We start from the raw sequence: 16,334 nt of genomic DNA on the forward strand, positions 1-16,334 counted from the left end.
CTCTATCCTCCCTTATTGCAAGGCCAATACACTACATTTCACAATTACTAAATAGTGGCTTGTGTAGGCTATTTACTGAATTACATTTCAACATTGACACACAATCTGCATGTAACTAAGCAAAAAGGTTATATTCCCATAGCCCTTTAAAAACTATCGGCCTATATCGAATCTTCCATTCCTCTCAAAAAAAATTGAAAAAGCTGTTGCGCAGCAACTCACTGCCTTCCTGAAGACAAACAATGTATACAAAATGCTTCAGTCTGGTTTTAGACCCCATCATAGCACTGAGACTGCACTTGTGAAGGTGGTAAATTACCTTTTAATGGCGTCAGACCGAGGCTCTGCATCTGTCCTCGTGCTACTAGACCTTAGTGCTGCCTTTGATACCATCGATCACCACATTCTTTTGGAGAGATTGGAAACCCAAATTGGTCTACACGGACAAGTTCTGGCCTGGTTTAGATCTTATCTGTCGGAAAGATATCAGTTTGTCTCTGTGAATGGTTTGTCCTCTGACAAATCAACTGTACATTTCGGTGTTCCTCAAGGTTCCGTTTTAGGACCACTATTGTTTTCACTATATATTTTACCTCTTGGGGATGTCATTCGAAAACATAATGTTAACTTTCACTGCTATGCGGATGACACACAGCTGTACATTTCAATGAAACATGGTGAAGCCCCAAAATTGCCCTCGCTAGAATCCTGTGTTTCAGACACAAGGAAGTGGATGGCTGAAAACGTTCTACTTTTAAACTCGGACAAAACAGAGATGCTTGTTCTAGGTCCCAAGAAACAAAGAGATCTTCTGTTAAATCTGACAATTAATCTTGATGGTTGTAAAGTTGTCTCAAATAAAACTGTGAAGGACCTCGGCGTTACTCTGGACCCTGATCTCTCTTTTGACGAACATATCAAGACTGTTTCAAAGACAGCTTTTTTCCATCTATGTAACATTGCAAAAATCAGACATTTTCTGTCCAAAAATGATGCAGAAAAATGTATCCATGCTTTTGTTACTTCTAGGTTAGACTACTGCAATGCTCTACTTTCCGCCTACCCGGATGAAGCACTAAATAAACTTCAGTTAGTGCTAATTACGGCTGCTAGAATCCTGACTAGAACCAAAAAGTTTGATCATATTACTCCAGTGATGGCTTCCCTACACTGGCTTCCTGTTAAGGCAAGGGCTGATTTCAAGGTTTTACTGTTAACCTATAAAGCCTTACATGGGCTTGCTCCTACCTATCTTTCCGAGTTGGTCCTGCCGTACATACCTACACGTACGCTACGGTCACAAGATGCAGGCCTCCTAATTGTCCCTAGAATTTCTAAGCAAACAGCTGGAGGCAGGTCTTTCTCCTATAGATCTCCATTTTTATGGAATGGTCTGCCCATGTGAGAGACGCAGACTCCGTCTCAACCTTTAAGTCTTTACTGAAGACTTATCTCTTCAGTAGGTCATATGATTGAGTGTAGTTTGGCCCAGGAGTGTGAAGGTGAACGGAAAGGCTCTGGAGCAACGAACCGCCCTTGCTGTCTCTGCCTGGCCGGTTCCCCTCTCTCCACTGGGATTCTCTGCCTCTAACCCTATTACAGGGGCTGAGTCACTGGCTTACTGGTGCTCTTTCATGCCGTCCCTAGGAGGGGTGCGTCACTTGAGTGGGTTGAGTCACTGACATGATCTTCCTATTTGGGTTGGCGCCCCCTCTTGGTTTGTGCTGTGGCGGAGATCTTTGTGGGCTATACTCGGCCTTGTCTCAGGATTGTAAGTTGGTGGTTGAAGATATCCCTCTAGTGGTGCGGGGGCTGTGCTTTGGCAAAGTGGGTGGGGTGATATCCTTCCTGTTTGGCCCTGTCCGGGGGTATCATCGGATGTGGCCACAGTGTCTCCTGACCCATCCTGTCTCAGCCTCCAGTATTTATGCTGCAGTAGTTTATGTGTCGGGGGGCTAGGGTCAGTTTGTTATATCTGGATTACTTCTCCTGTCTTATCCGGTGTCCTGTGTGAATTTAAGTGTGCTCTCTCTAATTCTCTCCTTCTCTCTTTCTTTCTCTCTCTCGGAGGACCTGAGCCCTAGGACCATGCGTCAGGACTACCGGGCATGATGACTCCTTGCTGTACCCAGTCCACCTGGCCTTGCTGCTGTTCCAGTTTCAACTGTTCTGCCTGCGGCTATGGAACCCTGACCTGTCCACCGGACGTGCTACTTGTCCCAGACCTGCTGTTTTCAACTCTCTGGAGACCGCAGGAGCGGTAGAGATACTCTTAATGATCGGCTATGAAAAGCCAACTGACATTTACTCCTGAGGTGCTGACTTGCTACACCCTCGATAACTACTGTGATTATTATTATTTGACCATGCTGGTCATTTATGAACATTTGAACATCTTGGCCATGTTCTGTTATAATCTCCACCCGGCACAGCCAGAAGAGGACTGGCCACCCCTCATAGCCTGGTTCCTCTCTAGGTTTCTTCCTAGGTTTTGGCCTTTCTAGGGAGTTTTTCCTAGCCACCGTGCTTCTACACCTGCTGTTTGGGGTTTTAGGCTGGGTTTCTGTACAGCACTTCGAGATATTAGCTGATGTATGAAGGGCTATATAAAATACATTTGATTTGATATTCAATAGTTCGCTATGTATTTCCATAGCTCTCTCATCCTCACATTGGCTAAATGATGAACGCCAGCTCTCTGTCTGGGACTGATCCTCTGACAGCAAGACAGACAGGAGATCAATACACACAACTGCCCATCTCATCTCTGTTCTGTGCATTGGCTTTTCCTTCTCTTAACCCCCGACCTAACCCACCCACTGGGCACACACTAGTTGAATCAATGTTGTTTCCAGGTAATTTCAATGAAATTACGCTGAACCAACATGGAATAGACGTTGACGTTTAGTACAATGGCGCCGACCGAGATGGCCGCCTCGCTTCGCGTTCCTTGGAAAATATGCAGTATTTTGTTTTTTTATGTGTTATTTCTTACATCGGTACCCCAGGTAATCTTAGGTTTCATTACATACAGTCGGGAGGAACTACTGAATATACAATTAACGTCAACTCACCATCGTTATAACCAGGAATATGACTTTCCCGAAACGGATCCAGTGTTTTGCCTTCCACCCAATACAATGGATCTGATCCCAGCCGGGGACCCTATGCCACGCCGTAAAAGGGGCAAACGTAGCGGTCTCTTGGTCAGGCTTCGGAGACGGGCACATCGCGCTCCACTCCCTAGCATACTACTCGCCAATGTCCAGTCTCTTGACAATAAGGTTGATGAAATCCGAGCACGGGAAGCATTCCAGAGAGACATCAGGGATTGCAACGTGCTCTGCTTCACGGAAACATGGCTAACTCAAGAGACGCTAACGGAGTCGGTGCAGCCAGCTGGTTTCTTCATGCATCGCGCCGACAGAAACAAACATCTTCTGGTAAGAAGAGGGGCGGGGGGGGTATGCCTTATGATTAACGAGACGTGGTGTGATCATCATAACAACACACAGGAACTCAAGTCATTCTGTTCACCTGATCTAGAACTCCTCACAATCAAATGTCGACCGCATTATCTACCAAGGGAATTCTCTTCGATCATAATCACAGCCGTATATATTCCCCCCCAAGCAGACACATCGATGGCCCTGAACGAACTTTATCTGACTCTTTGTAAACTGGAAACCACACACCCTGAGGCTGCATTCATCGTAGCTGGGGATTTTAACAAGGCTAATCTAAAAACAAAACTCCCTAAATTCTATCAGCACATCGATTGTGCTACCAGGGCTGGAAAAACTCTAGATCATTGTTATACTAATTTCCGCGACGCATATAAGGCCCTCCCCCGCCCCCCTTTCGGAAAAGCTGACCACGACTCCATTTTGTTGATTCCAGCCTACAAACAGAAACTAAAACAACAAGCTCCCGCGCTCAGGTCTGTTCAACGCTGGTCCGACCAATCTGATTCCATGCTTCAAGACTGCTTCGATCACGCGGATTGGAATATGTTCCGCATTGCGTCCAACAACAATATTGACGAATATGCTGATTCGGTGAGCGAGTTCATTAGGAAGTGCATTGACGATGTCGTACCCACAGCAACGATTAAAACATTCCCAAACCAGAAACCGTGGATTGACGGCAGCATTCGCGTGAAACTGAAAGCGCGAACCACTGCTTTTAACCAGGGCAAGGTGACCGGAAGCATGACCGAATACAAACAGTGTAGCTATTCTCTCCGCAAGGCAATCAAACAGGCTAAGTCCCAGTACAGAGACAAAATCGAGTCGCAATTCAACAGCTCAGACACAAGAGGTATGTGGCAGGGTCTACAGTCAATCACGGATTACAAAAAGAAAACCAGCCCCGTCGTGGACCAGGATGTCTTGCTCCCAGACAGGCTAAATAACTTTTTTGCCCGCTTTGAGGACAATACAGTTCCACTGACACGGCCCCCTACCAAAACCTGCGGGCTCTCCTTCACTGCAGCCGAGGTGAGTAAAACATTTAAACGTGTTAACCCTCGCAGGGCTGCAGGCCCAGACGGCATTCCCAGCCGCGTCCTCAGAGCATGCGCAGACCAGCTGGCTGGTGTGTTTACGGACATATTCAATCAATCCTTATCCCAGTCTGCTGTTCCCACATGCTTCAAGAGGGCCACCATTGTTCCTGTTCCCAAGAAAGCTAAGGTAACTGAGCTAAATGACTACCGCCCCGTAGCACTCACTTCCGTCATCATGAAGTGCTTTGAGAGACTAGTCAAGGACCATATCACCTCCACCCTACCGGACACCCTAGACCCACTCCAATTTGCTTACCGACCCAATAGGTCCACAGACGACGCAATCGCAACCACACTGCACACTGCCCTAACCCATCTGGACAAGAGGAATACCCATGTGAGAATGCTGTTCATCGATTACAGCTCAGCATTTAACACCATAGTACCCTCCAAACTCGTCATCAAGCTCGAGACCCTGGGTCTCGACCCCGCCCTGTGCAACTGGGTCCTGGACTTCCTGACGGGCCGCCCCCAGGTGGTGAGGGTAGGTAACAACATCTCCACCCCGCTGATCCTCAACACTGGGGCCCCACAAGGGTGCGTTCTGAGCCCTCTCCTGTACTCCCTGTTCACCCACGACTGCGTGGCCATGCACGCCTCCAACTCAATCATCAAGTTTGCGGATGACACTACAGTGGTAGGCTTGATTACCAACAACGACGAGACGGCCTACAGGGAGGAGGTGAGGGCCCTCGGAGTGTGGTGTCAGGAAAATAACCTCACACTCAACGTCAACAAAACAAAGGAGATGATTGTGGACTTCAGGAAACAGCAGAGGGAGCACCCCCCTATCCACATCGACGGGTCAGTAGTGGAGAAGGTGGAAAGTTTTAAGTTCCTCGGTGTACACATCACGGACAAACTGAATTGGTCCACCCACACAGACAGCGTCGTGAAGAAGGCGCAGCAGCGCCTCTTCAACCTCAGGAGGCTGAAGAAATTCGGCTTGTCACCAAAAGCACTCACAAACTTCTACAGATGCACAATCGAGAGCATCCTGTCGGGCTGTATCACCGCCTGGTACGGCAACTGCTCCGCCCACAACCGTAAGGCTCTCCAGAGGGTAGTGAGGTCTGCAGAACGCATCACCGGGGGCAAACTACCTGCCCTCCAGGACACCTACACCACCCGATGTCACAGGAAGGCCATAAAGATCATCAAGGACAACAACCACCCAAGCCGCTGCCTGTTCACCCCGCTATCATCCAGAAGGCGAGGTCAGTACAGGTGCATCAAAGCAAGAACCGAGAGACTGAAAAACAGCTTCTATCTCAAGGCCATCAGACTGTTAAACAGCCACCACTAACATTTAGCGGCCGCTGCCAACATACTGACTCAACTCCAGCCACTTTAAAAATGGGAATTGATGGAAATTATGTAAAAATGTACCACTAGCCACTTTAAACAATGCCACTTAATATAATGTTTACATACCCTACATTACCCATCTCATATGTATATACTGTACTCTATATCATCTACTGCATCTTGCCATCTTTATGTAATACATGTACCACTAGCCACTTTAAACTATGCCACTTTATGTTTGCATACCCTACAGTACTCATCTCATATGTATATACCGTACTCTATACCATCTACTGAATCTTGCCTATGCCGTTCTGTACCACCACTCATTCATATATCTTTATGTACATATTCTTTATCCCTTTACACTTGTGTGTGTATAAGGTAGTAGTTGTGGAATTGTTAGGTTAGATTACTTGTTGGTTATTACTGCATTGTCGGAACTAGAAGCACAAGCATTTCGCTACACTCGCATTAACATCTGCTAACCATGTGTATGTGACTAATAAAATTTGATTTGATTTGATTTGATTTTGAATTGACGTCTGTGCCCAGTGGGCATGCTCTGCCACTCAGTCCTAACTGTCAGCTAGTCAGCCCATCTGCAGGATGTCCTCTAGCTCTTTCACTCACAAACATGCCACCCCCTCCCCTCCTCTCACCCCTTCCTCCAACTCTTGTATGTCCAGACGTGCAAACAAGAATGATAGGGTCATAGGTTTACACTACTTAGTGGAGACTGCTGAGGGGAGGACGGCTCATAATAATGGCTGGAATGGAGTCAATGGAATGGTATCAACCACATGGAAACCACATTGTTAATGTGTTTGGTACCATTCCATTGACACCATTCCAGTCATTATTATGAGCCGTCCTCCCCTCAGCAGCCTCCACTGACACTACTGTACTGCAGTAACTGCACATTTGGTCAAAATTGAGTTACAACCGAAATCAGATTTTGTAGTATCTGTTTTATCTTGTGTCCTGGTTCAATTATCTTTAGTTTCACAGAAAATACTATGGAATCTCAAATTACAGTAACTACAAAATCCAAGTAAAAACCAAGGCAAACAGCAGTAACTTAAGTTACTAAGTGAAGTTACTGCACTCTGGGTTTGTTCCACTGTGTTTTGACTGCAGTTACTGCCGTTTGCCCATTCTATCGAGTTCAGGCCATCCCGATCATGACCCACACACACCATGAGACAGCCAATGATCCAGTTCTTACCAGAATCCCACAGACCAATTATGGCTGAACTCGCATTGAAATGCAAATATCCAGATAATGTATACATTGTTTGTGATCTTCTACCTACCTGTTTAGTCACAGATTTAGTTCCCTAATGCAATTGGTAACCTTAATGTCATAATTTGCATATTGCATCAAAACACATGGTTGGATCTGTTTGGGTATGTTTACAGACTAAGCTGTTATCCCCCCAATGTGAAATGAAAGGATTTGAAAAGCTTAAATGAATCCAAGTATATGTCAGATATGACTGGTGTTACGTAAGTGAACGATGTCCACAGAGGGGTGTGTACACCATATGGATGAGATGATTAACGACTTGAGACAGCTAGCTTGACAAAATATTCAGAGGTAACTTTGTATTTTTTTGGAAAGATGCGATTCGAATGAGCATGGTCTAATTGAATCAACAATCAAATATACATATCTGACTTGAGCTTCCTGAATGAAGCATCAAATCTATTGTTGCTCTGGGTTGTTTATCAAAGTCAGCGGGCTAACTTATTGATCCTGCTTTGTAGCATAACCCTCTGGTCCTTACCCAGGGAGGGAAGCAGTGAGAAGAGAAGAGAACAGCCGCCAGCGACATGTCAGCCTGTGTCAGCAGTAGATCTAGGAAACGATGAGGCCCGGGAGAAGTCTCTTCAATATCACTTGACTTGAACGCCTTCCCTTCAATCTGCACGTTGAGACGTCTCACGGCATCAGTTGAACAACGTTGTCGATCTTCAAACCAGTGTACACAAGGCACGGAACTCTGTGGTCTTTTGCACGACAGCAAATGTCTTTTCGAAATGTAGACGCTTTCTCAAAACAGCAAATACATTCATCAACACCATAATGATAATACATTATCAAAAGAACACGACTGCCTGCAAAAAGAATAACACAACCATGCCTCTTGGGTCAAGCTGAAAGAATCAGAAAGTTAGTCTGCATCCGATGTAATCCATAGATCTTCAATGCAGACACATCATGATGATCAAAATGGGAAAAACCACTATTAAAAGGTGCAACTACTTTCCTTTATGCATATTTTACCAAACAATTTAATGCACATCAAATCAAATATTGTTTCTGATCAAAAAGGAAATTAGCACATTGTGTGCATGGATTAATTCATTGGTATCATCAGAATCTAATTCCATGTATTCAATACATAGGCTGGTATGTTGACAGGTTTGTAGACTTTCCATCACCAAGCAGGAAAACAATCCCCAATTTAAATAAGGGCAATGGAATTAGTGATGACCCACTGACTGGGCACACCAAGTCATTTCAAAGTGGACAATTGGGTAATATTTGATTCAGACGTTGATCAATGAGATTACAACCTACACTCACCGGACCCCACTTTGCCTCCAGAACAGTCTGAATTCTTCGGGGCATGGATTCTACAATGTGTCAGAATTCTTTTTTGCTAAATTGGTATCAAGGGACCTAATGTGTGTCAGGAAAACATTCCCCACACCAGTACACCACCGCCAGCAGGCAGGATGAGACCATGGACTCATGTTGCTTACGCCAAATCCTGACTCTGCCATCAGCATGAACCAACAGGAACCGGGATTCATCAAACCAGGCAATGTTTTTCCACTCCCAATTGTCCAGTGTTGCTGATCGCCTGCCCACTCAAGTTGCTTCTTCTTGTTTTTAGCTGATAGGTGTGGAACTCGGTGTGGTCATCTGCTGCAATAGCCCATCCGGAACAAGGATTGTCGAGTTGTGTGTTCCGTGATGCCGTTCTGCACACCCCTGTTCTGTTGTACTGCCCCGTTATTTGTCTGTCTGTGGCCTGTTAGCTTGCATGATTATTGCCATTCTCCTTCAACCTCTCTCATCCGTGAGTTGTTTTGAGCCACAGGACTGCCGCTGACTAGATGTTTTTTGTTTGTTGCACCGTTCTCAGTAAACCCTTGACACTGTCATGGGTGAAAATCCCAGGAGGACGGCCGTTTCTGAGATACTGGATCCGGCGCGCCTGACACCGACAATCATACCACGCTCAAAGTCACCTAGGTCACTCGTTTTTTCCATTATAATATTCAATGGAACTAAATGCCTCAAAGCCTGTCGGCCTGCTTTATATAGCAAGCTATGGCCACTTAACTCACTGTCTGTAGGAGCGATCCATTTTCGTGAACTCAAAAACCAGCGAAAAGCTTGTTGAATTCCCAATGTGTTATCACGAAGCATAACCAAATTCCAATATAAAAACAACGTCTGGTTTTTGGTAGAGTTGTCAGCTAAACAAACAAATTACCGACCATTTCGAATCTCACCGTACCTTCTCCGCTATGCAATCAGGTTTCAGAGCTGGTCATGGGTGCACCTCAGCCACGCTCAAGGTCCTAAACGATATCATAACCGCCATCGATAAGAGACATTACTGTGCAGCCGTATTCATCGACCTGGCCAAGGCTTTCGACTCTGTCAATCACAACATTCTTTTTTTTTTTTTTTTTTTTTTTCTTAGGGGAGGATCAGCTTAGTATTGCGGAAAGAATGTTGCTTCCAATGTAATTGTCTGCATCATTTCCATTCCCCCATATTTTTTTGGGTAAATATATGTATCCATACACGTATGCATACATATACACATATATACATACACATACCTATATAGACATACATACTTTTTTAAAGAATATGCCTTTATTATTATTCCCCGCGACCCTACCACCAATCCCCCAATTGGAGTAAACTTATAAACACTTCTGCTTTTACCTTCAATTTCTACATCTTATACCTATCTTACAGACACAGTCCACTTTACAACAGTTCTCTCTTATTTGTTCTTAGTCCTTCCTCTATTTCTGTTGTCCATCCAATTTTATTTCCACTTGTAACTGTGCTATTTCACAAAAGCTCCGCACCTATACACATTTCACAGATCCCGTATGCCCTATATTGTTTATCTTGTTATTAGTCCCACCCTTCAGCTCCACCCAACCCCTCCCATCTATCTTCCAACATCATCCATTTCGGATTTCTATTTGCCATACATTTCTCAACTGTGCTGTGATGCTTCACAAAAGACCTGAACCTTCCTATTCTCATAGCTTCTACAGATTGTAAATTAAAAATAAACATCTTTGCCAAAATAATTATTATATTATTGATTGATTGACTATGGCTTTTCAAATCCCCCAGTATTGCTATCTGTAGCGTTAGTTTTAGGCAAATGTTGCAATTCTTCAGCCATTCCTGGACCTGTGACCAAAAACGAGCTACATATGGACAATACCAAAATAAATGATCTAATGACTCTGCCTCCTCACAACAGAATCTGCAGAGCTGGGAAGATTGTATACCCCATATATATAACATTCTATTAGTTGCAAGAATTTTGTATAATAATTTATATTGAAAAATTCGAAGTTTTGAATCCGGCGTTGTTTTGCGTATCAATTCATAAACCATGTGCCATGGAATGGGTACATCGAAAATCTCTTCCCAACTATTTTGCAATTTGTATGGCACAGCTGTTAGTTTTTTGGTCCTTAAATGAAATTGGTATATGTTTTTATTTATCACACTTTTCTTTAACCATTTTTGTTCTTTAATACAGGGCCGACATACAAGTTCCTTACTTTTTTCCCCTTCTACTTGCCTCTTCCATTTTTGTGGTAATGCTGCAATTAATTGGTTGTAATTTTGGGTAGAGCAGACTTTTCCATATGTCTGTGTTAGCTGCATGTGTGACATAACTCCACCAGTCCTATTTATGATATCATTCACAAAAATTATACCTTTTTTAAACATTTCTTCGATAAATACAGTTTTTTTATCAATTATTATATTTGAATTTAACCACAATATTTGTTGTACTATTTGTTCCGTCCTTTCAGGTGGATTAAACTGAAATTGCAACCAACTTTCTAAGGCTTGTTTAAAGAATAAGGATATTTTGGAGATCATTTCCTTTTCAAACAACCGAAAGTGAGCAGGTGTAATCTGAATAAAGGGAAAAAGGCCCTTCTTGAACATAGGATGAGACATTCGTACCAGTTTACTAGAGAACCAGTTTGGATTTAAGTATAACTTTTGTATGACCGATGCCTTTAGTGAGAGGTCTAATGCTTTAATATTTAATAATTTCTGCCCTCCGAATTCATATTCGTTATATAAATAGGCCCTTTTAATTTTATCTGGCTTGCCGTTCCAAATAAAATTGAATATTTTTTGTTCATATAATTTAAAAAACAGGTCACTAGGTGTAGGCAAAACCATAAGCAAATAGGTAAACTGTGATATGACTAAAGAGTTAATTAGGGTGATTTTTCCACAAATAGACAGGTATTTTCCTTTCCATGGTAGCAAGATCTTATCTATTTTTGCTAACTTTCTATAAAAATTTATTGGAGTGAGATCATTTCTTTCTTTTGGGATTTTTATACCGAGTATGTCCACATCTCCGTCAGACCATTTAATTGGTAAACTACATGGTAATATAAAATGTGTATTTTTTAGTGATCCAATACGTAATATGGTACATTTATCATAATTTGGTTTTAATCCAGAGAGGATAGCAAAGGTATCTAGATCCTCTATGAGGCCCTGGAGAGACTCTAGTTGTGGTTTTAAAAGAAAACATGAATCATCAGCGTACAATGACACCTTAGTTTTTAAGCCATGGATTTCTAATCCTTTAATATTAATGTTTGATCTAATTTTAACAGCTAACATTTCGATGGCAATAATAAATAGATATGCCGATAGTGGACAACCTTGTTTTACTCCTCTAGATAGTTTAAAACTTTCTGAGATGTAGCCATTATTTACTATTTTACACCTAGGGTTACTATACATAATTTTAACCCATTTTATAAGAGATTCCCCAAAATTGAAATATTCTAGGCATTTATATATAAACTCCAGTCGTACTTTATCAAAAGCCTTTTCAAAATCAGCTATGAAAACCAGGCCTGGTGTCCCCGATATCTCATAGTGTTCTATTGTTTCCAGTACTTGCCTTATATTATCTCCAATGTATCGTCCATGTAAAAAACCTGTCTGATTAGGATGAATAATATCTGACAAAACTTTTTTTATTCTATGCGCCAAGCATTTTGCTAGGATTTTTGCATCACAACACTGAAGTGTAAGAGGTCTCCAATTTTTTAATTGGACTGGATCTTTATATATACCACTTGGGTCCTGTTTCAGTAATAACGATATCAGACCTTCTTGTTGTGTGTCTGATAATCTACCATTTATATAGGAGTGGTTAAAACAAGTTAATAATGGTCCTTTGAGTATATCAAAAAACGTTTTGTATACTTCCACTGGTATGCCATCCAGCCCTGGAGTTTTCCCATCTTTAAAGGCCCCAATTGCAACAAGCAGTTCCTCCTCTGTAATTTGGCCTTCACATGAGTCTTTCTGTTCAGATGTTAATTTTACATTATTAATAGGAAAAAAATCCATACAATTAGTTTCAGTTAGTGGAGATGGAGGAGCCTGAAACGAAAACATATTCTTAAAGTACTTTACTTCCTCTTTCAAAATATCATTTGGTGAATCATGCGTGACTCCATCATTTGTCACAAGTTTTAATACATTTTTTTTGGTAGCATTTCTATATTGAAGATTGAAAAAGAATTTGGTGCATTTTTCCCCATATTCCATCCAGTTCGCTTTATTTTTATAATATATTACACTGGATCTTTCTTGAATAAGTTCCTCCATTTCTTTTTGTTTTTCCTCTAAATTATTCTGTGCCTCTATGGTACCGTTTTTATTGCTATCTAACTGTACTGTTAGTCCTTCAATTTCCTTTGTTAATATGGACTCTTTTGATCTAAATTGCTTTTGTTTTATAGATGAGTACTGAATTGCATGGCCTCTAAAGGCACACTTAAAAGTGTCCCATACAATAAGGGGATCTGCTGTACCTATGTTATGTCTGAAAAAGTCAGTTATAAAATCTTCTGTCCTAGTTCTAAACAATTTATCATCTAGTAGACTTTGATTAAATTTCCAATATCCTCGCCCACGTGGAAATTCTGTAAGAGAAATATATATGCCAATTATGTGATGATCCGACCGCATTCTATCCCCTATCAACACTTTTTTAACTTTTGGTGCCAGAGAGAATGGAATAAGAAAGTAGTCAAGACGACTAGCTTGATTCAGCCTCCGCCATGTATATCTCACTAAATCAGGGTATTTAAGTCTCCATATATCCACTAATTCCAATATATCCATGACATTCATGATTTCCTTAAGTGCCTGAGGGTGATAATTTGTAGTGTGATTTCCTTTCCGGTCTATAGAGCTATTTAAGACCGTATTAAAATCTCCCATTATAATAATAGAGTCTAGTGTTGCTTGTAGAGTTGATAAGTTCTTATATATATTTTCAAAGAAGCTTGGATCATCATTATTCGGACCGTATAGGTTAACAAGCCATATTTGTTTATTGTCCAATAACATATTTAAAATAATCCATCTACCTTGAGGATCTGTTTGGACAATTTGCACATTTGGATCAAAATTATTGTTAATTAAGATCATCACCCCTTTTGAATTTCTTTGCCCATGGGAGAAATATATTTTGCCCACCCAGTTCTTTTTCCACAAAACTTCATCTAAAACTGTTGAATGGGTTTCCTGTAAACAATAAATATTATAATCCTTCTCTTTTAGCCAGGTAAATACTGATCGTCTTTTCTTATTATCTGCTAAGCCATTACAATTGTAACTGGCTATACTTATTTCACCACTTACCATGAGACACACCTTTCATTCTTTTAATCAGAATATATTTTTGTAACGTACTATTAAAAAGTAACATAATGATTGAGTGTCTATATAGTTGTACCATGATATTTGCATTTCTACTGAGTAAACCTCCAATTGGTCCCTACTATTCCACCCGCTAAAAGGCCTCATCTCGAGATGGCTTGTCATCCCAATGCCCGGCAGACCACCCTCGACCCCCTGTATCCCATAGCCCTGAACCGACTGGGATCCATTCTTTGAAAAGAGCATACAGTTCCATTTACCGAATTGAAGTAAATCAATTGCCATATGCATTTCCATTGCCGTCACCTCGATTTGTATTATATATAGCTGTGGATCATCCTCTATTGTACATTACATCTTTTACTTCTTCTTTCGCAACAGTTGTGGGATACACACATACACACTCAGCCCTTACCCCCACACAACCATAAGCTCACTTTCTCAACAGTTGCACCATCCCAGAGCCCAACTCAAGATGGGTCATGATTTCCAAATGCTATTGCAGTTGCAGCTGCATGAGAAGGCCTGCAAGACCGCGCAAAAAAATAAGCAAAAATTGAAATTTATTTACCATTGTCATATCCTAGATAATGGCAGTCAAATGTACACCCCATTCCTGAAAAAACACCCACAATACGGCCACCAGTCATGACCATGTCCCCACGCATCGCCATGCAGTCCGACCTTGATTCTGTGCCGCCAGGGCCACAATAATATACCCCCTCTCTGAATGTCCGAGTGTGACCCCCTCCCCATGGGTTACTGCAGCTAGTGTTGCCAGCACTGCCACTGCCTGGGTGGGGGTACCCCACCGGAATCCCCACCGGCTAGGTACAAGGTCGTCAAGGTTCTCATTAGCAGCTTTGAGAAATTCCTTGTATATTTTCCTCTCCCTTTAGGGGGCTTTGGCTTTGCAGGACCAACCCTGCCAAGCAGGCTCAGAATCTTGAGGGGGCAGTGCTGCTCTTGGTCTCTGACCTCATTTTAGCTGCATACAGAGCGCTTACAGCGAGCACATAAAACAGTTAGGGACTTCTCCTTAATATCTGGGTCATTCAGGTGGGTGTCTAGGGTATAGGGCCATAGACAGTACCATTAAAATAGGATAATAATTAGATATAATTTATTAAGATAAAAAAAATGTAGTTTTCCATGATAGGACAATAAATAAATAAGACGTATAATTCATTATAAAAGTATATCCATCATCTGAACAACATTGAAAGCCCTCTCATACCCGGCTCACAGCAATACATTGGCTCTGGGATATGCAACCATTTCATTACTCACTCACTCAACTTTCCAAACATAACAAATAAGATAAAAAATAAAATAAACACAAACCATACCATCCACACATACTGTGCCTTCTGTTTACTTAGTTTTTATCTTCACTGTGTAAAAATAGTGCTTGTGTGTTCAATTAGTTATATGTGAAGATTTATAAAAAAGCTATATTTTTGTTGTATTGTTACAATCAGTAACCGGGCTTGAATTGTGTTTATTTTCCTTGTCTATGAGAACTTTGTAAATTTTAAAATAACCATGGAGTAGTCTTTGTGTCTCTGAACAACTGGTTATCAATATATAGTTTATCAACGACGAGAGCTACTCGTTTCGCTTTTAATCTGTTTTCTTTGAAAATTGGATACAGAACTTTGCGCCGTTCTGCAATTTCTTTCGGAAACTGATCATTCATGCCAATTTTGGTCCCAGCAAGTCTTTTACCTAGGCTTTTAACCATTATTTTATCTTTAAATGAAGCAAATTTTGCAACGATTGGGCGTTCGTACCTCTGCCCTCTCTGTCCGAAGCGGTGAACACGTTCAAGTTGGATTTTGTCGACAACTTCGCATGGAATCTGAAGCGCTGTACGGAGGAACTCTCTAACTATAGATTCAGGAACTTCTCCTTCTTTTTCTTGGATACCTGTAAGTACCAAATTCTCTCTCATGGATCTAGTTTGAATCTCCAGTAAGGCTTCCTTCAGAACGATGTTCTCTTTTTTAATTCCATTCATTTCGGTTTGAATCTTATTGACTGTCCCTTTTAGCGCGTGTGTTTCCTTCTCCAATGTCGCAGCTTTTTCATCACTCATCTCTAGGCTTGCCTTTAACTCTTTTATATCCTTACTAAGTAATTCAAGTAAACCCAGTTTGTCATTTATTGATTTTAACAGATCGGTTTCGACCTTTACCATTCCCGGTGGTGAGAATATTAAATCGTCAGTATCTGTCGAAGAATCTCGCTTGCGTTTTGTAAACGGTTCCCCTGTCTTACTCTCCGTCATGTTTGGTTGTTGCCTGTTTTCGTAATATTTGTAGATAAATGTCTCTAGTCTTAGGATTTGTTTTGTGTTATTATCCAGATTGAAGGTTTATCACTCACCAGATTATTTAGTGCTAATATTTTAGTCTATTTAGCAGATATTTCGAATATTATGTTTTATCTTGAGGTGCT

Source organism: Salvelinus fontinalis, chromosome 2 (genome assembly GCF_029448725.1).
Source record: "Salvelinus fontinalis isolate EN_2023a chromosome 2, ASM2944872v1, whole genome shotgun sequence".
Classification (NCBI taxonomy): domain Eukaryota; kingdom Metazoa; phylum Chordata; class Actinopteri; order Salmoniformes; family Salmonidae; genus Salvelinus; species Salvelinus fontinalis.